Source organism: Capricornis sumatraensis, chromosome 14 (assembly GCF_032405125.1).
Source record: "Capricornis sumatraensis isolate serow.1 chromosome 14, serow.2, whole genome shotgun sequence".
Classification (NCBI taxonomy): Eukaryota; Metazoa; Chordata; class Mammalia; order Artiodactyla; family Bovidae; genus Capricornis; species Capricornis sumatraensis.
This window is the reverse complement of record NC_091082.1, coordinates 15,077,033-15,101,655: the sequence shown is the minus strand read 5'-3', so window position 1 is coordinate 15,101,655 and position 24,623 is coordinate 15,077,033. Positions and strand designations below refer to the sequence as shown.

Sequence of the window (24,623 nt, the reverse complement as noted above, 5' to 3'; positions counted from 1 at the left end):
AGCTTAAAAAAAAAAAAAAAAAAAAAAAGGAGGCTATGAAACATGCATATTTGTGCAGTGTTGGAGAGGAATGAGATTTGCAACGTAAAAAAATCACCAATAAAATAAGAAGGAATCTAGTACTGATGCCTGTTAAAATGTGCTAAGCCACAGAAAGATGCTGAGTGAAAGAAGTCACATGTAAAAGGCTATATACTGTATAATTCTGTTTTCATGAAATGTTCAGAAAAGACACAGAAACCATATTAATGGTTGCTTGGAAGTAATGGTGGGAATAAGGTGATGAAAATGTTCTGAAACTAGACTTGTGGTGATGGCTGTAGAAATTTGTAAATATATTAACATGGTTGCATTCTACACTTAACAAGAATGAATTTTATGGCATGTAAATTATACCTCGCTAAAGCTGTCAAAAGAAATCACTGTGTACTTCTAGATTTTCCTTCCAATTTCTATGCAGAACAAGCACAGATGGCTTGATTATGATGACCAAGAAGATGTGCTATTCAGTGTTTAAACTACAGAAATTCCTTGTCCAGCCTTTTAAGGCATCTTTACTTTTTTATTCTTTACTTTTCCAACAGCTCATACTCAGCACATGAGCCAGAGTTGGGCTATGACAACATGGGCCAGGCCATGTTATTTCTCTACTTAAACCCCTGGAACAGGGAACCCTATTCCACATAAGACTAAACTCTAATGATCTTTGTGATTCAGTGATATTTGTCTCTAGCCTAGTCCTCCATCTGACTCCTCCTTATGCCTTTCAGACTAGGTTTCTAGTTTTCTCTAGTTTCCTAGTGGTTTCACTAGTTTCCTCCCTGTGGTTTGCTCTGCCCCAGCTACACTGGCATTCTCGCTTTCTGACCAACATGACAGGCATCACCCAGATTCAGGGTCTTGTTATGGATGACTCTCTCTGGCTGGAACATATTGCCCAGGTATTTCATGGATATTTTCTCACATCCTTCAAGTCTTTACTTCTAATCTGACCATCAATATACTCCTTGTCTTTCTTATTGTGTTTAATTAAAAAAAAAAAAGTTTTAGTCATTTGTTGAGTTTGATACTGATTGTCCATAAACCTGTAAGAATGCAGCCTATTAGGACAGAGTCATGTGCTTTCTTCACTCACGTTGCCTGAATACCTATATTAGTTCCAAGAGCATAATGATGTTCACTAATAATTCTTGAATGAATGAGAGTCTGAATGTAACATATATATCTTTCTGTTGCCTACACGAAAATGACCAAGCTCTTTATCCTGTTAAGATAAAAACTAAGTACAATTCATTAAAGAAAAGAAAAAGCACACAAATGTATTTTTCTGACCATTGCCTTAATAGTGGAAGCTAAGTCGCTTCAGTCATGTTCGACTCTGTGCGACCCCATAGACGGCAGCCCACCAGGCTATGGCAGCCCACCAGGCTCCGCCATCCCTGGGATTCTGCAGGCAAGAACACTGGAGTGGGTTGTCATTTCCTTCTCCAATATAACTTAGGGGCAAGGCTAAATACTTCTTTCTCAAAAGAATCAAATGACATTCCCACCACCTTTTGAAATATTCAAGTTCTTATAAACAAGTAAATTGGGTTTTATTCTCCTCTGTAATTTACTTTGACAACTCCAGCATTTGTTCAGTTAATACTGCTTAACATGATAAATACATAATTTGGGAAATTTGAAGTGTACTGACTTATTGAAACCCATTCTGTTTGGGTAATATGCAAGAAAATTGCACAATTAAAAATTACTAAATTAAGTACATTATTTCTAATCAAAAGCTTTTCTTGAAATCATATTCATGTCACTGTTAGTGAACTTTGCACATATTAATACTAAGTCAAGTCAATCAGGTTACTCATATAACCATCATAATAATAAAAGTATCCAGCTTATCTTTTATAAAAGAAACAAATTACTCTCAATTATTAGAGAGAGATTTGCCTACAAAAGACTGTAATCGTTAACTTCGTTGTTGGAATTCATTTTCACATTAAGTTCTGAAAATAGTTATTTCCCTTATGTTTCATAGTACTGATGCAAAGAATCACATTACTTGAAGGGTAGAAACAATTTAGAAGGGGATTTTGCAGAATTTGTGCTAACATCAATTTCAGAGTTAGGATCTTTACACTATTTAAGCAAAATGTCTTTCAAATCTCTTCTAGAATTATCAACATTAGATTTTAAAAGTATTTTGAAATTACTTGTTGCACGTTATTTTACAAAAGTAAATACTAATGCATGGGGAAGTTTAACAAAAAGGCTGGGGGAGGTGTGAAGCAGAGACAGTCTAATTACATTCTATGGACACAGTATCACTGTCTGATACTAGCTGTAGAGCATCAATATGCAACATGTGGAGAATGTTAAGAATATCCGACAACTTATTAGATACTATTTTGGTTATAGGCAATAGAACTAGGAATGTTTTAAAGAAACATGAAAACTTATAATACTATTCTATTACTTCTCTATTACTCTACAAACAAAAATATTTTTATATTCACACAGATTACCTATATAAATAAGAATTCAACTACTTTTGTTGAGGGAATGTAAAAGGGAAACTTCAGGACAAGTAGATACATAGTTAACTGTTACTTTATTATATAATTCTTGAAGTTAAGACAGTTTTTTAGCTTTGAAACATCTTTTTATTGTATTATGCATAAAAATTAATATTTCACTTATGTTACCTCTTTTTCCTAGCACTGTGAATGCAGCAGCTAAATCGCTTCAGTCGTGTCTGACTCTGTGTGACCCCATAGACGGCAGCCCACCAGGCTCCCTCGTCCCTGGGATTCTCCAGGCAAGAACACTGGAGTGGGTTGCCATTTCCTTCTTCAATGCATGAAAGTGAAAAGTGAAAGTGAAATCGATCAGTCCTGTCCAACTCTTACCGACCCCATGGACTGCAGCCTCCCAGGCTCCTCCGTCCATGGTTTTTCCAGGCAAGAGTACTGGAGTGGGTTACCATTGGCTTCTCCAACAATGTGCTACATAAGGATTTGAAGCTATTCAGTGATTATAATCCATTTTAATATAGATAGTTATCTTATTTCATTCACAGATATCTTTCAAGCCATTATTAAATGGAAACTGTCTCTTCTCCCTGATCATAGTTGATGAATTTCAGTTAATTATTAGTTTTCATCTATACCCAGAAGTGACTTTAATGATGGGCACAGATTTTGTGATAAAGTAAATCCAAGAATGTGCTCAAATACAGCACATTCATAATCAAAATATCCTATTTTGTCTTCTCATAAAAGAGATACATCTTTTCCATTAGTCAAAGCTTGAGTAACTTACTTAAATTATATCCTGAATTGAAAACAGAAGTAGGCTTGATAGTCGTGTCCGACTCTTTGCGACCCCATGGACTGTAGCCTACCAGTCTCCTCCCTCGATGGGATTCTCCAGGCAAGAGTACTGGAGTGGGTTGCCATTTCCTTCTCCAAGTATAATCATAGCTGCTGGATAATAGTAAACATTCTTTTACCTTCAAATTTTCTAGTGATCAAATTTAATGTTTTGTGACTGGGCCATAAACTTAAGACAAAAAAGCTCACATAAATGCTTGATTTTAGTGGATATCTAACTCTAACCAAATGTTTGTTTATTATCCCATGCATGCATGCTGTCTCTTCAATCATGTGGAACTCTTTGTGACCCTATAGCTTGTAGCCGGCCAGTCTCCTCTGTCCAAGGGATTCTCCAAGAATACTGAAGTGGGTTGCCATGTTCTCTCCCAGGGGAATTGTCCCATCCCAGAGATGGACCCAGGTCTCCTGTATTGGCAGTCAGGTCCTTTACCACTAGGACAACCTGAAAAGCCCTGCCAAAACATTTGAAATTAAATAAATTGCTCCAATTTAAGATTTAAAAATAAACCAATATCACATCATGTTCTATGTGCCTTTTTGTTTAGTTAATATGCACACAAGTTACTCAGATTCATTTGTACTGAGTGACTGAAATGGAAAGCTGCAAATGAATATAATTTTCTTATAATTTCTCTACTAAAAAATACCTATCAATTTTTAATTTAAATATGATTTCCATAGAAGCAGTATGTTCTATAACATCTTAATAAAGTGTTTCATAATAGAAAAAGGGTGACCTAATTTGTAAAAGTAAGCCATGTTCATTCATAAAGATGTATTTATCGATGGTTTACTAGTGCCAGGTATGTGCTGTATGTTATACATGCAGATCCATGACACCTTATTCTACACAAAAAAAAGTTACTAAAATCTAAAATGAATGGTTTGACCTCAACTTTATAACCCTATTGCTACTGTCAACGCTATCAGAAAGTAATAATCAAACATTTATTCATAACTTGATCAATACATAACTTGATCAATACTTGATCTGACAGAGTGCCTGATGAACTATGGACAGAGCTTTGTGACATTGTACAGGAGACAGGGATCAAGACCATCCCCAAGAAAAAGAAATGCAAAAAAGCAAAATGGCTGCCTGAGGAGGCCTTACAAATAGCTATGAAAAGAAGAGAAGCCAAAAGCAAAGGAGAAAAGGAAAGATACACCCATTTGAATGCAGAGTTCCAAAGAATAGCAAGGAGAGATAAGAAACCCTTCCTCAGTGATCAGTGCAAAGAAATAACAGGAAAACAACAAAATGGGAAAGACTAGAGATCTCTTCAAGAAAATTAGAGATCGCAAGGGAACATTTCATGCACAGATGGGCTCAATAAAGGACAGAAATGGTATGAACCTAACAGAAGCAAAAGATATTAAGAAGAGGTGGCAAGAATACACGGAAGAACTGTACAAAAAGATCTTCACAACCCAGATAATCACGATGGTGTGATCACTCACCTAGAGCCAGGCATCCTGGAATGTGAAGTCAAGTGGGCCTTAGAAAGCATCACTATGAACAAAGCTAGTGGAGCTGATGGAATTCCAGTTGAGCTATTTCAATTCCTGAAAGATGATACTATGAAAGTGCTGGACTCAATATGCCAGCAAATTTGGAAAATTCAGTAGTGACCACAGGACTGGAAAAGGTCAGTTTTCATTCCAATCCCAAAGAAAGGCAATGCCAAATAATGGTCAAACTACCACACGATTATACTCATCTCACACGCTAGTAAAGTAATGCTTAAAATTCTCCAAGCCAGGCTTCAGCAATATGTGAACCATGAACTTTCATATGTTCAAACTGGCTTTAGAAAAGGCTGAGGAACCAGAGATCAAATTGCCAACATCTGGTGGATCATCGAAAAAGCAAGAGAGTTCCAGAAAAACATCTATTTCTACTTTATTGACTATGCCAAAGCCTTTGACTGTATGGATCACAATAAACTGTGAAAAATACTTCAAGTGATGGGAATACCAGACCACCTGACTTGCCTCTTGAGAAATCTGTATGCAGGTCACGAAGCAACAGTTAGAACTGGACATGGAAAAACAGACTGGTTCCAAATAGGAAAAGGAGTACCTCAAGACTGTATATTGTCACCTTCCTTATTTAACTTCTATGCAGAGTACATCATGAGAAACGCTGGGGTGAATGAAGCACAAGCTGGAATCAAGATTGCTGGGAGAAATATCAATAACCTCAGATATGCAGATGACACCACCCTTATGGCAGAAAGTGAAGAACTAAAGAGCCTCTTGTTAAAAGTGAAAGAAGAGAGTGAAAAAGTTGGCTTAAAGCCCAATTTTCAGAAAACTAAGATCATGGCATCCGGTCTCATCACTTCAAACAGATTGGGGAAACAGTGGTTGACTTCATTTTTCTGGGCTCCAAAATCACTGCAGATGGTGATTGCAGCCATGAAATTAAAAGACACTTACTCCTTGGAAGGAAAGTTATGACCAACCTAGACTGCATATTGAAAAGCAGAGATGTTACTTTGCCAACAAAGGTCCGTCTAGTCAAGGCTATGGTTTTTCCAGTGGTCATGTATGGATGTGAGAGTTGGACAACAGAGAAAGCTGAGCACCGAAGAATTGATGCTTTTTAACTGTGGTATTGGAGAAAACGCTTGAGAGTCCCTTAGACTGCAAGAAGATCCAACTAGTCCATCCTAAAGGAGATCAGTCCTGAATATTCACTGGAAGGACTGATGCTGACGCTGAAACTCCAATACTTTGGCCACTTGATGCGAAGAGCTGATTCATTTGAAAAGACCTTGATGCTGGGAAAGATTGAGGGCAGGAGAAGGGGATGACAGAGGATGAGATGGTTGGAGGGCATCACCGACTCTATGGACATGGGTTTGGGTGGACTCTGGGAGGTGGAGATGGACAGGGAGACCTGGGGTGCTGCGGTTCATGGGGTCACAGAGAGTCGGACACGACTGAGTGACTGAACTGAACTGAACTGATCAATACTAACTTAGGAAAACTACTTAAGCTATTTAAACTTCATACTCCTCAGCTGAAAAGCAAATGTAATGATACCAATTTCTTCTTTTGTTATTCCCAGAATTAAGTGAGCTAATGTTCTGTGAAATGCCTGACACATAGCCTTCAATAAATTCATAAGTAATACTGTTATTTATATGACATCCCGAGGATGAAAGAAAAATAAACCCAAAAAAGACTCAAATATAAGGATCCAGTAAATCCACAAAGGTGTTAAAAAGCTTTTTCCACTTGTGAGAAGTGTAAATGTACTATTAACAGGAGAGTCAAGGACGGTGGAAAAAGAGAAAACAGCCTGCCTGTTCTCTTTGCTGTGGATGTGGTAACAGAGTTATCAGGGGCAGAAAGCCACTCATGGATTAATGAGTCTCTGTATCCATGTCCAGTCTCTTCTCCACCCTGTAACTCTGACCTGGGAAGGGAAGTAAAAACATAGGGAAACACAGCGGGCTTCAAAAAAGAAGAGTTAGGCAATTTGCAAGGTAAACCTATAATCTTTATTTAGAAAGATAGCCAGCTGATATCAGTTGACCTTTGGAGGGTTCAGTGTCGTCATTTACAGAAACTGACAACTAATTCTTGGCAATGCAGGAAGGGAAAAAAAAAAAAAGATTACACTTTATTTCTAGGTCAAACTGTCAATATCAGGCTAGCGACTTGTTTTAAAAAAGCACTACTTATCACTGAGATTGCTTAAATAAAAGAACTCCTATTGTAATTATATAAAGACAGCATAATGTATAGTATATGTATCTATTTATAAAAGTCACTGACTTAGGTAACTACTAAGTATATCATTATATGGCAATATTTTAAGATTTAAATATTAAAATCATAATATTTTGAAAAACAATTTTCTCTTTTTATATTATTTTACATATTAACACACATTCACTGCTATCATTTAAATAGACAATTAATTTTATATAACTTATGAATTTTCTATCTCATGAAGATTAACTATACCCAGTTTTAGAAACTCAATTCATTTTGAGAAGCAAATAATTCTTGCCATATACATATTTATGTGCTTTTCATAATTTTGGTCAATATTCACAATACTGAGCTTAAACTGGAATTTCAAAAATCCTTCACATAGTTATTTCTGCCTTAATGCAATTTAGTTTTACATGAATATTGATTTGTGACACTATTTTCAAGATCACTGTCAGAAAAAAAAATCTTTTGAGGAATTTTATAGCATGGACTTTGACAAGTTTTGTTTTGTTTTTTTAAACCAAGTGGACATGCATCTAAAACTATGCAGAGTAGAGAACAAAATGCCAACTAACGAAATATGTCTTAAATGCCAACTCAGAACTTGATTACTACCTTCCCAAGTGGTTCAATGGTAAAGAATCTGCCAGCAATACAGGAGATACGGGCGTTCAACCCCTGGGTCTATAAGATCCCCTGGAGAAGGAAATGGCAACCCACTCCAGTATTCTTGCCTGGAGAATCCCATGGACAGAGGAGCCATCAGGCTACATGCACAAAATGGGGTTGCAGAAGAGTCTGACAGCATTTAGCAACTAAACAACAAAAACAACAACATGCACGAGAAACAGAGAAATGACCTTGAGATTTCATATCATTCAACACTACCATAATCAACAAGGATAAAGACTGACTGCATGGCTAGAACCATATGAAAACCAAACCAAACACTGTATTGCTCATGTAGTTCAATATTTGTTTATTTTCAATATGATTTACAGATATCAAGGAATAAAGGCAACAGATAATGAAAGCATAAGAAAAGAAATAGTAGGGAAAATTCTGCAGGAGGAGAGGAATATAAACTATTTTATTTTTGGATATATTGAATATATCACTCCTGTAAGATATTATGTCCAATTCATTACAATAACATATTATTGACATATGCTAACAATAAATCGTACCTACACTCCTTGGGTAAACCTTCAGTTCAGTTCAGTTCAGTTCAGTCGCTCAGTTGTGTCCGACTCTTTGTGACCCCATGAATCGCAGCACGCCAGGCCTCCCTGTCCATCACCAACTCCCGGAGTTGACTCAAACTCACGTCCATCGAGTCGGTGATTCCATCCAGCCATCTCATCTCCTGTCGTCCCTTTCTCCTCCTGCCCTGAATCCCTCCCAGCATCAGAGTCTTTTCCAATGAGTCAGCTCTTCACATGAGGTGGCCAAAGTACTGGAGTTTCAGCTTTAGCATCATTCCTTCCAAAGAATACCCAGAGCTGATCTCCTTCACAATGGACTGGTTGGATCTCCTTGCAGTCCAAGGGACTCTCAAGAGTCTTCTCCAACACCACAGTTCAAAACCATCAATTCTTCGGTGCTCAGCTTTCTTCACAGTCCAACTCTCACATCCATCCATGACCACAGGAAAAACCATAGCCTTGACTAGATGGACCTTTGTTGACAAAGTAAAGTCTCTGCTTTTGAATATGCTATCTAGGTTGGTCATAACTTTTCTTCCAAGGAGTAAGTGTCTTCTAATTTCATGGCTGCAGTCACCATCTGCAGTGATTTTGGAGCCCAGAAAAATAAAGTCTGACACTGTTTCCACTGTTTCCCCATCCATTTCCCATGAAGTGATGGGGCCAGATGCCATGATCTTTGTTTTCTGAATGTTGAGGTTTAAGCCAACTTTTTCACTCTCCTCTTTCTCTTTCATCAAGAGGCTTTTTAGTTCCTCTTCACTTTCTGCCATAAGGGTGGTGTCATCTGCTTATCTGAGGTTATTGATATTTCTCCCAGCAATCTTGATTCCAGCTTGTGTTTCTTCCAGCCCAGCATTTCTCATGATGTACTCTGCATATAAGTTAAATAAGCAGGGTGACAATATATAGCCTTGACATTCTCCTTTTCCTATTTGGAACCAGTCTGTTGTTCCATGTCCAGTTCTAACTGTTGCTTCCTGACCTGCATATAGGTTTCTCAATTTTTGAGCAGTTCTAATATTTTCAATTCCCAAAAATAGTAATATGCAATTTTTACAAGGCAAATAATAAAGACATGCATGAGAAATTAGTATCATTCTACTCTTTTCTATCCTTGAGGCAGTAATATTTAGTATTTGTCCTTTTGCTTGTTTGGTATTTTGTTTTGCTGTTGTCCTTATTGTAAATGCACTGTGACTGGAGTTTGACAATTCATTACTATAGGATTTTTATATCTATCTTTTTAAAGTTCTCTTAGACTACACTCTTGTATCTCAACACACGTTCCTTGAAAAGCCAAGTTGGCAGTAGATGTGACCAGGCACAGGGGTCTGCAGTCAAATATATTTGGTAACTCTGAATTAAGTATATTTTATTTAGTAAAGGATTTTTCAGGTTCCTTTAATGAGTCAATGTTGATTGCAAATCTCTGAGAATAGATTAAACCAAATATATCTGCTAAATTTCTTGCTTTTGATAGCGCATCTCAAAGTATTAGGGTTTTATGAAATAAAATGTGAGCACATCAACTCATAGTTTGTGCTCAGGGTATTTCAGAATAAATGCTTAGCTTAATCATTAAATGATGTGGATAACTTTGTACCTTTGTCTAGCTCCTGAATTATATCACCTTGGTTTTACTGTTCCTTGAAGAAAGGTAACAATGAAACTATCAGTTCCTGGAGATTTTTTACTTTTCTTTTTTTTTCCCCTGTCTTTTTAATTGAGATCAAAAGATGTAATTTTAAAATGCAACATTTTAAAGGTGCTCCATATCTATCCTTAATCTTAATTTAATATTACTTAAAAATCCATGAAAGTGAAAGTCGCTCCGTCTTGTACAACTCTTTACAATTCCCTGGACTGTACAGTCCATGGAATTCTCCAGGCCAGAATACTGGAGTGGGTAGCCTTTCCCGTCTCCAGGGGCTCTTCCAAACCCAGGGATCGAACCCAGGTCTGCCATATCGCAGGCAGATCTTTACCATCTGAGCTACTAGGGAAGCCCTTCTTAAAATCCATAAATATGTACTTTAGATTGACCCACCATTCCTTCCACATATTCACAAGAATCAATACGCCTCACATATAATGCTTTGGTCTTTACTGACGTCCTACAGTTTATAAATACAGGTCCACAGCAGCCAAACCGAGCATTGGATATACAAAGAAGAGCCCTCTCTTCCTGCTCACAAAGAATTTAAAGGAATAGGACAAAGTTTTTCATAAGCACTGCAATTATTTAAGTGTGGATCACCAAATTGAGCATGTCATATGAAAAGGAAGACTCTAAATTCTATCTCATTAAAAATTATAAATTCTACTTTTTTGTTCACTGCTGCTGGTGCTGCTAAATCACGTCAGTCGTGTCTGACTCTGTGCGACCCCACAGACGGCAGCCCACCAGGCTCCCCCGTCCCTAGGATTCTCCAGGCTAGAACACTGGAGTGGGATGGCATTTCCTTCTCCAGTGAATGAAAGTGAAAAGTGACAGTGAAGTTGCTCAGTCGTGTCCAACTCATCGCGACCCCATGGACTGCAGCCCCAGGCAAGAGTGAAATACTGTTACATTTTACTCAGGATAATTATAAAGAAACTATTTAAACATGTATGCAAAAATCATATTCACATCAATTTAAAAAGGATTAGGCTCCATTTACACTAAATATACAAAGCCATAATGCCAAACATTTAATTTCTAATTATCTTTAGGAAAAAACTGACTAATGTAAACTTTATTTCTTAAGTCTTATTTTCACCAAATATTCCTCCATTTAGAAAAGCTACCATCTTAATTTACATAATTTAAAGTATACTTTTCTCCTCTTTCACTCACCTAATGAAAGAAGGATTCTCAGCCTACGAGTTATAAACTATGTAATGCTATACACTACACGAAACGTAACGGAATGACAAATGTTCTTCCTTACATTAAATACTTCAATTAAAGATTCCACATTGTCTACTATCTGTCTTACAGAATATATTTCTTTTAATGAATTTACATTAAATTTCCATTTATTACATTTTCTCCTTTTTCATCATTAATGACCAAAACAGAATAAAAGCATCAGCTCAACAGTCTTTGTAAATCACTGATAGACTCATAAGCCTATGGGCCATTATCAGCACATATATGTGTGTGTGTGTATTATATATATATGTCCTCTGGAGACAGCTATGGCAACCCACTCCAGGAATCTTGCCTGGAAAATTCCAAACAGAAGAGTTTGGCAGGCTATAGTCCACAGGGTAGCAAAGAGTAGGACATGATTGAAGCAACTGAGCACGCACACATGTGCATATATTCATGTAGGGCTTTTTAAATCATGTAGTATTTTGTTCCATGTTTCTCAGGTTATATGCTGAGCATGTATTCATATTCATCCATAATTATTTATTAAAAATGGGTACTGTGTGTCAATGTAAAATGTATTTTCTACTATAAATAGTGAACAAAGGAAATAAAGAAAGGAGGCACTGGGATAAGAAAGATGATTAGACAGACTGAACGAGGTGAAAACAAAGAGATGACATCATTACGGCTTATGGTCATAGGTAATAAATGACAGTATAGAGAAGACTCCTGTAAAATCAGAATAATGTTTTCTTGAAAATCTCATTTTAGGAGACTTCAAAATTCAGAGATTAAACTCTTACTGGAAAAAATGGGGAACTATATCCCCAGCAGGAAGCTATTAAAACTATGTTCATATTTTTGAAACAAAATAGCATAAGAGAACAAATAAAGACAACATGGTGCTTAATCATCTTACATTTGTATTAATTTAGTGAAAGCATTTTTTATTTATTACTCTTTGCTTTCTGAAAAGCTCTCAGGGTTTTTCTCTCCTGAAGCTTCAATAAAGTGCTTGTAATTTTATTTCCACTGTATTGTAGACCATATTCATGTGAGAAGTGTTTACATGTATTTATTAGTTCTTCTATTTAGCGAGTGCAAACTCCAGGAGATAGTGAGGGATAGGGAGCCTGGCGTGCTTCGGTCCAAGGGGTTGAGAAAAGTCAGACACAATTTGGCAACTGAATGACAACAACTCAAAGATTTAGGCACAGTACCAGGTACTCGGGGAGAAAATGGTATGGAAAAACCTGCAAGAATAATTCCTTGATGGGAGTTTCAGTGCAGTGGAAAAGATAGAAAGTGATGATATAACTATATATAAATAACATAAGAGACCCTCTAGTGTTAAGATTTCCTATAACAATGGAATTCAACCTAATCAGGTGAGTCAGGTTCAATGAAAAAGTGATGTTTACGTTAACACAAAAAGGTGAGTCTGACTTTGGCCTACAGAGAAGGCAGAGAATTTTAGGAAGGGGGTCTAATCTGATAGACAAAGCAGTGGGGTGAAAAAGCATGACTTCTGAGCAAAGATCAAGAATGTGAGATAAGAAGAAAAAAAAAAAAAGACGGGGGAAATCCCGCTGGTGCAGGAAACTGAGAACATCATAAGAAGTTCCGTATTCAGCCCACAGCACATGGGAAATCTTTAACAAGTATTAAGCAAGTGGTGACACAATCGTATTTGTATTTCCCAACGATCGCTGTGGTAGTCATGAGATGAATGGTTTGGAGTGAAAACAGGTAAGCTGTCCCCATAAAGAGGTAGTAACACTTTAGATGAGTGAGGTGATGACTGAGAGGAAGAGAAATAGGAAGAATTGCAGGATATTTAGGAGGTAAAATGTATGGGATTTAAAAAAATCAGGTACTGTGTGACATGAGAAAAGGAGGTGTTAAGAATGACTCCATTGAATGATCTAAAAAATGGACAGTGGCTGCTATTTCAGAGTTATGGCCAATTTTGGGGAAAAACAGCATAAATTTGCTTTTAGGCATATTTAGTTTGAGGAATCTAAGAGAAAATGCCATAGAAACAGGTAACTACAAAACGTATAACTATGTAATTAAAAACCATAGAAACTGGCCAAGACAGTTTGTCTAGTTACTAAGTTCTTCCTGGTGCACATTTGTAACCTCCAATGAAAAAAGAAGGTGGGGTGTCAGACTGCCTCTCTAACAACCCTGCTGCCAATCATGATACAGCAAGAGCAAGTCGCAGACTAAATTTTGCCACACAAAACACTCACTAATCCCTGTTCTGCAAGATCCAAGAGATCTGTTCTCTTGTCTTTCTGTGCATAGTAACAAATACACTGAAAGAAAGACTCATAACAAGAAAAAGCTGAAAATGTACAAAGGGCAATTTCTGCTAATAGTCTTGTGAGATCAGATGACAAATGCTCAAAGGAGAAACAAGTTTGAAAGGGTCTCCAGACCTAAGGCACCACTTCCTTAAAGGGTGTGGCTGCTATGTTCAACAAATTCTTGCAGTCCAGTTATGCAGGGGCAGAAATAACCAAATAATACCTTATTGCCAACTACACAGCTAGAAAAAATTTTAATTCCTTTTATGTTAATTTTTAAAAATAATTTGATAATCATCAGATATTCATGATTGAAACTGGTGATACTTGATAATGGGTCCCTGATGAGAATTCCTCACAGACTTAATAGCCATCCTTAGATTTTTACTGTGTCTGGACACATGCTTCACTGTGGGATTACAGAAAATATAACTAAAATATGATATATTCCTAGATGAAAAATAAAAGTAACATTAAAAGACCAAGGACTGGCTACTGAGACAACACATCATTTAATGAAATGCTATAGTAAAGGACAAAGACATAAAAAGAGCCTATATATCTGTGTACATACCTATGGGGTGTGTGCATGTGTGTGTTCCACATGCCCAATGCATGCTCATAACTCTCATGGATGTGTAAATTCTTCTTCATATACATTTTTTGTGACTTTAAAATGAGGATATATTAAATGATGTTTAATGTTGAAAGCCAGTGACTTACACCAGCTTTTGGAGTCTTACTGTGATTTCAGAGATCCCTCCTAAATTGATAGTTGCTCCTTTTCCAGTAATAGAATAAAGTCAATAGTTCTAAAGATCATATTCCCTTTTGCCCTCTTTTTAAGTCTTAAATTAAAAAAAAGAAAAGAAAACAAAAAGCATGATATCCATTTTTCTTTCCTCTTGATTTACACTTTTTCTTCCTAACCATGTTTACTTAAAAACAAACAGTATTCTTGATAGGAAAAGCTTTGCAATCGAGTCATGAACAGTTCAAAATAACTTCTACTGGTTGCAAAAAAGATAAAATAGAATCTTGCATGAAAACTTCAACTGTGAAGACCATCACTATAGTGCAGTCTGGCTACATGATAGCCTTTAGAGGAAGGCAAATAAGGGAAGATAAAGTCGGTGAGGTAAGACAGGACAAATTATAAATTGCTTTTTACACAACACCAAAGAATTTATACTCTGAAGACACAAAAGGAGAAATTTAAGCAAGAGAATGAATGATGTGATCAAATCGAGTAGTGTTGAGGTCATTAATAAAAGTCTGCTGATACACTGAGTGGTTATTCCTTCCAAGAAGCAACTACATTTACACTAGACTCTCAGCCTCCAGGCTGACAAATCACCCTTAAGACATTGTCCATGCAAATCACCAGAGTTCCAACTCACAGCAGAGGAAATAATGGGTGTACCAAAGCAACTAAGTTCAGTCCTAAAGCATTTTCTAGGTTGTGAGCTCTTGCCTGCAACTTAGTTTTCCTGCTTGATTAAAAAAAATATATATATATATATATATATATATATATATATATATCTTATTCAGTTCCAAAAAATGAAGCTTATGACAATAAAACATCAGCTTCGGTTCAGTTCAGTTCGGTCGCTCAGTCGTGTCCGACTCTTTGCAACCCCACGAATCGCAGCACGCCAGGCCTCCCTGTCCATCACCAACTCCCGGAGTTCACTCAGACTCACGTCCATCGAGTCTGTGATGCCATCCAGCCATCTCATCCTCTGTTGTCCCCTTCTCCTCCTGCCCCCAATCCCTCCCAGCATCAGAGTCTTTTCCAATGAGTCAACTCTTTGCATGATGGCCAAAGTACTGGAGTTTCAGCTTCAGCATCATCCCTTCCAAAGAAATCCCAGGGCTGATCTCCTTCAGAATGGACTGGTTGGATCTCCTTGCAGTCCAAAGGACGCTCAAGAGTTTTCTCCAACATCACAGTTCAAAAGCATCAACTCTTTGGCGCTCAGCTTTCTTCACAGTCCAACTCTCACATCCATACATGACCACTGGAAAAACCATAGCCTTGACTGGACGGACCTTTGTTGACAAAGCAATGTCTTTGCTTTTCAATATGCTATCTAGGTTCTTCATAACTTCACCTTTTAATTCCTACTATATATTTAAATATAGATTCATAAAACATATATATATATCTCCAGATTCTTTTCAGAAAATAATTGATTTACAATGCATTTCAATTTTACTATCAAGAAGTTAGTATGTAAACACTAGTTTTTATGTTTCTGCACATAGGTAATAGGGTCAAATACATATCTGTTAATTTAGGCCAATTTATACTCATTTTATGTGTTCCCCCAGGAATACCTTGCTAATAGTTTTTGTCACATAGCAGGATTAAGCCGAAATATTCAGTCATTAGTCAACAGTCTCTGGATATCAAGTAAGGCACAAATTAAGGCTTATACTATCTGAAGTGATCCAAACTTTATAGTCACTAAAACTAAAAGAAAACAGATCTTAAACAGTACTTCACACAGTGAAGACTGGGAATTTCTCTCATAGCAAAAGTGGCTCTTATTTTTATGTAATGATGTACTTGAATCCAGTATTTTAAATGTAATAATTGTTATCATGTTCACTAATAGAAAAGCTTTGTCAATAGTGATAACACTTTTGCATTCATAATATTTATTTTTTTTAATTTTTAATTTTTTATTTTATTTTTATTTATTTATTTATTTATTTATTTTTAATTTTAAAATCTTTAATTCTTACATGTGTTCTCAAACATGAACCCCCCCCCCACCTCCCTCCCCATAACATCTCTGTGGGTCATAATCTCTGCTTAAAAGCAATTGAAAAATTTCCCCTAAGAGATGGCAATCTGTTATATCTGTTTCATAGAGTATAATATTCAGAGAACTGTAAAATACACAAATATTGCCATATGTGAGTCAGAATACTCTTGAAAAGTATCTGATGGGTTCATCTAAGCATTCAACTAATTGATGGTTATTTATTAATTGTAAGCTAACAACAAATATATCGGTTATCTATGTACAATGGTGTCCTAGGTAAATAATTATTTTTCTTGTTCACTGGAAATGACAACTGTTTTCCTTATTGATCAAATTTGTTCAAAGAACAGTTTCAGGAGGTCAATGACACATTCTAAACTAAAGAAATTTACTGGAAACATAATTTGCATTAGCACAGTTTGCTCCTATGGCTCCAATTTTTTTTTAAAAAAACTGTATGACCTTTCCCATATCAGATTATTTATGCTCAAAGATTAAACTAGGAATTAATATTGCAATTAAGGCATGTGCATGCTAAGTCGTTTCAGTGTAACTCTTTGTGACCCTATGGACCATAGCCCGCCAGGGTCCTCTGCCCATGGGATTCTCCAAGTAAGAATACTGGAATTGATTGCCATGCCCTCCTCCAGGGGATCTTCTCAACCTAGGGATTGAACCCACATCTCTTGAGTCTCCTGAATTGGCAGGTGGGTTCTTTACCACTAGCCGTTAAGGTACTACCATTCAAGAAAATCTTTGATTTTGTATTTTTTGGCATACAAAAAAAGTTCACTAAGCAAAATGATAACACTTTCAGGGTAGAGCATATACAATAAATACGCCATTTCTTTTCATTAGTACTCATGATGAAACCGATTCAGCTCAAAATTTTATTTAAGAGACATTATCCTAATTCCTTTTATCCTCATTTTTGGCAATTATGAATGTCACAGAATAGTATAACTTCAATGTCCTTGCTGGGGAAGTTCTGGAACATACAGGGTACCCTGGCACACTGGTTTGTGAACAACTTGTCCCATCCATGCCTTTTTCTCCAGAGGTAGCATTTCAGTGAGGAAAGAATTCAACCCTTGACCAAGGGTACCTACCCTTATAAGAGGGAACACCAGTAATATAATTAAGCTTCTCTTCCCCTCTCCCAACTCTGTAGAAATCAAGTAACACAAGCAGGCTCTAAGAAAACTGTGACATTATACATGCTTTGTTTGAGAGAATAATCAGAATGGAAACCAGTTGCCTCAAATATTTTGCTAATTTAAACAGTAGGTTCTAAAAATTCCCTATACCAAAATGCAACCAAATTTACAATCTAGTGAACTAAAGGACTAATAAGTTACTTAGCTGCTAATTAGCTAAGTGAATGTCCCAAATAAGATGAAATTTGGCTAAGCTATGCTGTCTTTCCTGAGTGATAAATTTGTCTACAATATCTTCCACTTAGGTCCTGCAAAGAGAAAAAGATTCATGTAACATGAGTCACTTTACAACAATCTGTCTTTTAACCACCTGCAATGTAAACATCTAGAACATTTTGATTCGCGTTTGAAGTAGTTGTGGCAAAGTTAGTCTAGGAGAATAATCTATAAAGTGTCCTTTAGTGATTGTATCTTTAGATAAGACTGAACTTAAAATCAGTTTTATATTTTATATTTTCAGTCAAGCAGTTTATCCCAGACTCACTGTATAAACAGTATCATTTCAAAACCTATTTTATTTTTATTTATTTTTAAATTACTTTTTATTGGAGTATAGTTACTTTACAATGTTGTGGTAGTTTTTGCGGTACAGCAAATTGAATCAGCTGTACATAAACAGATGTCCCCTCTTTTCTGGATTTCTTTCCTATTTAGTCACCACAGAACACTGAGCATTCACGAAGATGTACAGTAGATTCTCACTAGGGAGCTGCTTTCTGCACAGTGTCTACAGTGTATCGTAGTCAATCCCAATCTTCTCATTCATCCTACCCGTCCTTACCTCCCTTGATGTCCAAATGTTTGTTCTCTTCCTCTGTGTCATTGTTTCTGCTTTGCCAGTAAGATCATCTAACCCATGTTTCTAGATGCTACATATATGCATTAATGCATATTAATAATTGTTTTTCTCCTTCTGACTTACTTCACTCTGTCTCACAGTCTCTAGGTTCATTCATCTCACTGCAGCTGACTCAATTTTGTTCCTCTTATGGCTTAGTAACATCCCATTGTTTTCATATGTACATGCCACATCTTCTTTATCCACTCCTCTGTGGATGGACATTTAGGCTGCTTCTATGTCCTGCTTATTGTAAATAGTGCTGCAGTGAACATTGAGGTGCATGTGGACTGTAGAATTATGGTATAAAATATAAACCTCTTAGAGGAAAACATAGGTAGAACACTCTTTGACATAAATCACAGCGAGATCTTTCTTGACCCACCTCCATAACCCATTTTATATAAGTAAAAGGAAATAACTCTAATTTCTGATAAAGGCAAATGACTGAAAATAACAGAAGGCTAGTGCAATGCAGACCCACTGGTGGTGGATGGTACAGCGAGTTGTCAGGACTTTTGACTGAGTTGTTAAGAAAGGTTCCATTAAGGATTTAACATATGAGCTGAGACCTTAAGGATGACAAAAGCTAAGTGGAGATTACACAAGACAAAGACTGTTTAGAAAACTCGTCAGGAATCATCATAATATCAACAGCAGTGGTGTGGCAGCCCCATGGTTCAAAGGAAATGCAGTGTAAATTGAGGTCAAAGAGGCAGGCATGGCCAGACCATGGAGAACCTCATAATTATTTTTGTTTCCTGTTGTGATCCAAGTGCATTGGAGGTGGGTGGAGGATAACAGAATAACAGAATAACGCTCAGTCGTTCAGTCCTTCTGACTCTTTGCGACCCCACAGACTGAAGCACACCAGGCTTCCTAGGGTTTCAGCTGAAAACTAACAAATGATAAAGGTATCTGAAAGAAAGAAAATTCCATGCTTATTTTACCTGTATATATTGTAACATACACACTTTATTTTTATGTTTAACTTTTTAAAAGTTTCAAATAAAAAAGAGTTTCAGGAATTATTCTGAATTATAATAAATTTGATGGAAGGGTATGCACATATATGCAAAAGCTTAACATGCTCCCATGGATCAAAAATAATCATGGAAAATAATTATATTAGTCTCAAAAGCTTCCAGACATGGAACAATGGACTGGTTCAAAATTGGGAAAGGAGTATGTCAAGGCTGGATATTGTCACCTTGTATATTTAATTTATAAGCAGAGTACATCATGTGAAATGCCAGGGTGGATGAAGCAAAAGCTGAAATCAAGATTGCCTGGAGAAATATCAACAACCGCAGATATGCAGATGACTCAGTCCTTACATCAGAAACCAAAGAGGAACTAAAGAGCCTCTTGATGAAAGTTAAAGAGGAGAGTGAAAAAGCTGGCTTAAAACTCAACATTCAAAAAACCTAAGATAATAGGATTTGCTCCCTTCAGTTCAGTCACTCAATCCTGTCCTACTCTTTGCGACTCCATGGACTGCAGCACGCCAGGCTTTCCTGTCCAGCACCAACTCCTGGAGCTTGCTCAAATTCCTGTCCATTGAGTCAGTGATCCAACCATCTCATCCTCTGTTATCCCCTTCTCCTCCTGCCTTCAATCTTTCCCAACATCACGGTCTTTTCTTTCTTTTTTTAAATGAATTTATTTATTTTAATTGGAGGCTGATTACTTTACAATATTGTGGTGGCTTTTGCCATACATTGATATGAATCAGTCACGAGTGTACATCTGTACCCAATCCTGAACCTCCCTTTCACCTCCCTCCCCTTCCCATCCCTCTGGATTGTCCCAGTGTGCCAGCTTTGAGGGCCCTATTTCATGCATCAAACTTGGACTGGTGATCTATTTCACATATGGTAATATACATGTTTCAAGGTTTTTCTCTCAAACCATCCACCCTTGCCTGTTCCATAGAGTCCAAAAGTCTGTTCTTTTTATCTGTGTCTCTTTTGCTGTCTCGCATATAGGGTCATCATTACCATCTTTCTAAATTCCATATATATATATGTTCGTGTGTGTGTGAATATATTTGGTGTGTTTCTTTCTGACTTACTTCACTCTGTATAATAGGCTCCAGCTTCATCCACCTCATTAGAACTGACTCAAATGAGTTCTTTTTAATAGCTGATTAATATTCCAATTTGTATATGTACCACAACTTTGTTATCCATTCATCTGCCAATGGACATCTAGGTTGCTTCCATGTCCCAGCTATTGTAAATAGTGCTACGATGAACACTGGGGTACACGTATCTCTTTCAGTTCTGGTTTCCTTGGTGTGTATGCCCAGCAGTGGGATTGCTGGGTTCTATGGCAGTTCTATTTCTAAATTTTCAAGGGATCTCCATACTGTTCTCCATAGTGGCTGTACTAGTTTGCATTCCTACATCAGGGTCTTTTCTAATTAGCCAGTTCTTCACATTGCATGGCCAAAGTATTGGAGCTTCAGCTTCAGCATCAGTCCTTCCAATGAATATTCAGGACTGATTTCCTTTAGGATGGACTGGTTGGATCTCCTTGCAGTCCAAGGGACCTTCAAGAGTCTTCTCCAATACCACAGTTCAAAAGCATCAATTCTTCAGTGCTCAGCTTTCTTTCTGGCCCAGCTCTCACATCCTTACATGACTACTGGAAAAACCATAACTTTGACTAGATGGACCTTTGTTGGCAATGTAATGTCTCTGCTTTTTAATACTCTGTCTAGGTTTATAATTGCTTTTCTTCCAAGGAGCAAGCATCTTTTAATTTCATGGCTGCAGTCACTGTCTGCAGTGATTTTGGAGCCCCTAAAAATACAGTCTCTCACTGCTTCCATTGTTTCCGCATCTATCTGCCATGAAGTGATGGGACCAGACAACATGATCTTCATTTTTTGAATGTTGAGTTTTAAGCCAACTTTTTCACTCTTCTCTTTCACTTTCATCAAGAAGTTCTTTAGTTCCTCTTCACTTTCTACTGTAAGGGTGGTGTCATCCGCATATGTTAGGTAATTGATATTTCTCCCCACAATCTTGATTTCAGCTTGTGCTTCATCCAGCCAGGCATTTCACATGATGTACTCTGAATATAAGTTAAATAAGCGGGGTGATAATATACAGTCTTGACATACTCCTTTCTCAATTTTGAACCAGTCGATTGTTCCATTTGTGGTTCTAACTGTTTTTTCTCAACCTGCATACAGATTTCTCAGGAGGCAGGCAAGGTGGTCTGGTGTTTCCATCTCTTTAAGAATTTTCCACAGTTTGTTGTGATCCATACAGTCAAAGATTTACCGTGTCAATGAAACAAAAGTAGATTTTTTTTTTGCTTTGTTTAGTTTTTTTTGGTAATTCTCTTGTTTTCCCTATGATCCAACATATGTTGGCAGTTTGTGCTCTGATTACTCTGCCTTTTCTAAATCCAGCTTGAACATCTGGAAGTTCTAGATTTATTTACTATTGAAGCTTAGCTTGGAGAATTTTGAGCACTACTTTGCTAGCATGTGAGATGAGAGCAACTGTGTGGTAGTTTGAGCATTCTTTAGCATTGCTTTTCTTTGGGATTGGAATGAAAACTGATCTTTTCCAGTCCTGTGGCCACTGATGAGTTTTCCACATTTGCTGGCATATTGAAAACAGCACTTTCACAGCATCATCTTTTAGGATTTGAAATAGCTCAGTCTGAATTCCATCACCTCCACTAGCTTTGTTCATAATGCTGCTTCCTACGGCCCATTTGACTTCACACTCCAGGATGCTTGGCTCGAGATGAATGATCACACCACTGTGGCCATCTGGGTCATGGGTCTTTTTTGTATAGTTCTTCTGTGTAGTTTGGCCACCTCTTCTTCATATCTTCTGCTTCTGTTAGGTCCATACCATTTCTGTCCTTTATTGTGCCCATCTTTGCATAAAATATTCCCTTGGTATCTCTAATTTTCTTGAAGAGATCTCTAAACTTTCTCATTCTATTGTTTCCCTCTATTTTTTTGCACTGATCACTTAGGAAGACTTTCTTATCTCTCCTTGCTATTCTTTGGAATTCTGCTTTCAGATGGATATGTCTTTCCTTTTCTCCTTTACCTTTCACTTGTCTTCTTTTCTCAGCTATTTTTAAGACCTCCTCAGACAATCATCTGCCTTTTGCGTTTCTTTTTCTTGGAGATGGTTTTGAGCACAGCCTTCTTAACAATGTTATGAACCTCTCTTTGTTTGCTATTTTGACCCAAGTGCACTAGGGGGGAGGATGGAGTTTCTTACAATTGTAAGGATATTCTTATTGGTCTATGGAAGAAAGAAAGGAAGGGTGTCAGTAGACAGATCAGACATCTAAGAAGGAGACAACTTGAGGGGTAGAGATAGTGCAAGAGCATATGCTGGAAGAGACTTTGGCCTTGGAGCTGATACACTTGCTGATAGATTGGATGCTCAGTGTGAGAGAAACGGAAGCGGTCAGATGACTCCAAGTATTTTACTTTTTTCAGCGAATGGCTCTAAAGTGGAGACTTGAGAACATATAAGGGAAAACTGCCTGGAGAGAATTAAAAATGATTTGGGCTGCTGAAATGATTAGCTTATAGATGGTTTTAGAAGCATGGGCATCTATGAGTTTACCTAGGCAGACAGAGTAGTCAGGCCCTAGAAAGCAAGAAGAGCCTTGATAATTTTGTTAATAACTCTTATCAAACTTCTGGAAAGAAAATTATGTTGGAGACAGTCAGGTCAGAATACAAATAATCCTATCTCCCTCCATGTGTCCTAATTTATCTGCTAGCATAAAGTTGAACCCTGCAAAGCACCAAAATGTGTACCTGAAAGAACTGACTTCATCTGTGTTAAGGCCTCATATGCATAGAAAAGATACAGGTCTTGATCAGACAAATCTGGGCTCATTCCTGAAGCCACAATTACCTAAAAGTCTCCTTAAATCTTTCCCTCTGCCCTTACTTGTCACCTCTCCAGACTAGAAATATATAACACATACCTCAGAATGTCCTAAGGCTATTATGGGGGCTTAAAAAAACACTAAGCCAATAAGCAGAAAATCAATGCTGTTTTTCCATTATATAAATTTTACAAGAATAATATACATATTGAATATACACTTACAAAACATATTGTCTCTATCGTTCTACCTACAGAATGAGGTTCCTGAGTTCTGCAAGAAATAGGGAAGGAGGATATTAATTACACTGAGAGATGCATGTGCTTTCTTTTTTCTGAAATGACAGCTCAGAATAACTCATTTCTCCCCCCACCTCAGCTGTCTTAAAGCTTAATATAAGGTTTACACTTCATTCCTACTATGTTGACTTGTTTCTTCTACTTCTGTTACAATGAACAAAGTTCATGTATGCTTTGAAAACTGCCCCTAACATTTTGTTGAAGGTTTTGTAGTGTTCTTCTGTCTTCATTTGACAAATGAATAAATGAAACCTCAGAGAAGCTAAAGTCACACAGCAAAAAAGGGCCATAACCAAGAAATCTTCAAACCCAATGAATTTCTGTTTTTACCTAAAGCCCCTCCAGGTAGCTGCTTATATACATATGCCCCTGTGACAATAAAGTCTAAGAGGAACAATCTTTGTTACACTAAAATCTGTCCTGTTAATTATGTCAGTGAAGAATATGACTTTACATTTAAATGACACTTTCTAATTTACAAAATGCTATTATACAAAGGATCTTAATCTTTGTGGTTATTCAGCACTGGGTTTGGCTTGACTTTATAATCAGAAAATAGGAAGACTTAGTAAACAGCAAACAAACAAACCAAAAAGAAGTCCTGGGGAAAAAAGTTAAAGCACTTGTGGGATATTTGACTTGAAGAAAAAGAAGACTGTGCTTCATTTGTCAATATAAAAGATAATTATAAAGCAGGGAATTGAAAGAGGTTTTTCACCTTCCCAGCAGTCTCACCAGAGGGAAGAAGCTCATATGAAATTCAAATGAGGTATTTAGAACATCCTAAAATCAATTTGCTAGCAAAAGAGAGGCCTAAAAATAAATACCAAAAACTTAAATACAAAGGTAGAACAAAGGTCTATAATAAATATAACTCAATGGGCTAATAGACAGGAATGAGCAAGCATCTTAAGTAGACGGATGAACCTGGATTATTAGGGATAATCAGAAATATTATGTATATTTTATATGCAAAGCAAAATGCTAGTGAAAAAGTTATTATAACCTTGGTGTAGGAGGTACTACCAGCATAAACAATGAATTTAAAGAAAGGACAAAATGCTAAAATGAGGCTCTCAACACTCTGAATCAAGTACTCTGAAACAG

General features: G+C 36.9%; 1 protein-coding gene across 3 annotated transcripts in view; it reads right to left on the bottom strand.

Annotated features, from left to right (window-relative positions):
- KCNT2 (potassium sodium-activated channel subfamily T member 2) overlaps positions 1-24,623 on the bottom strand; it is a 437,588-nt gene that overhangs the window by 224,016 nt on the left and 188,949 nt on the right. The window lies entirely within an intron of this gene.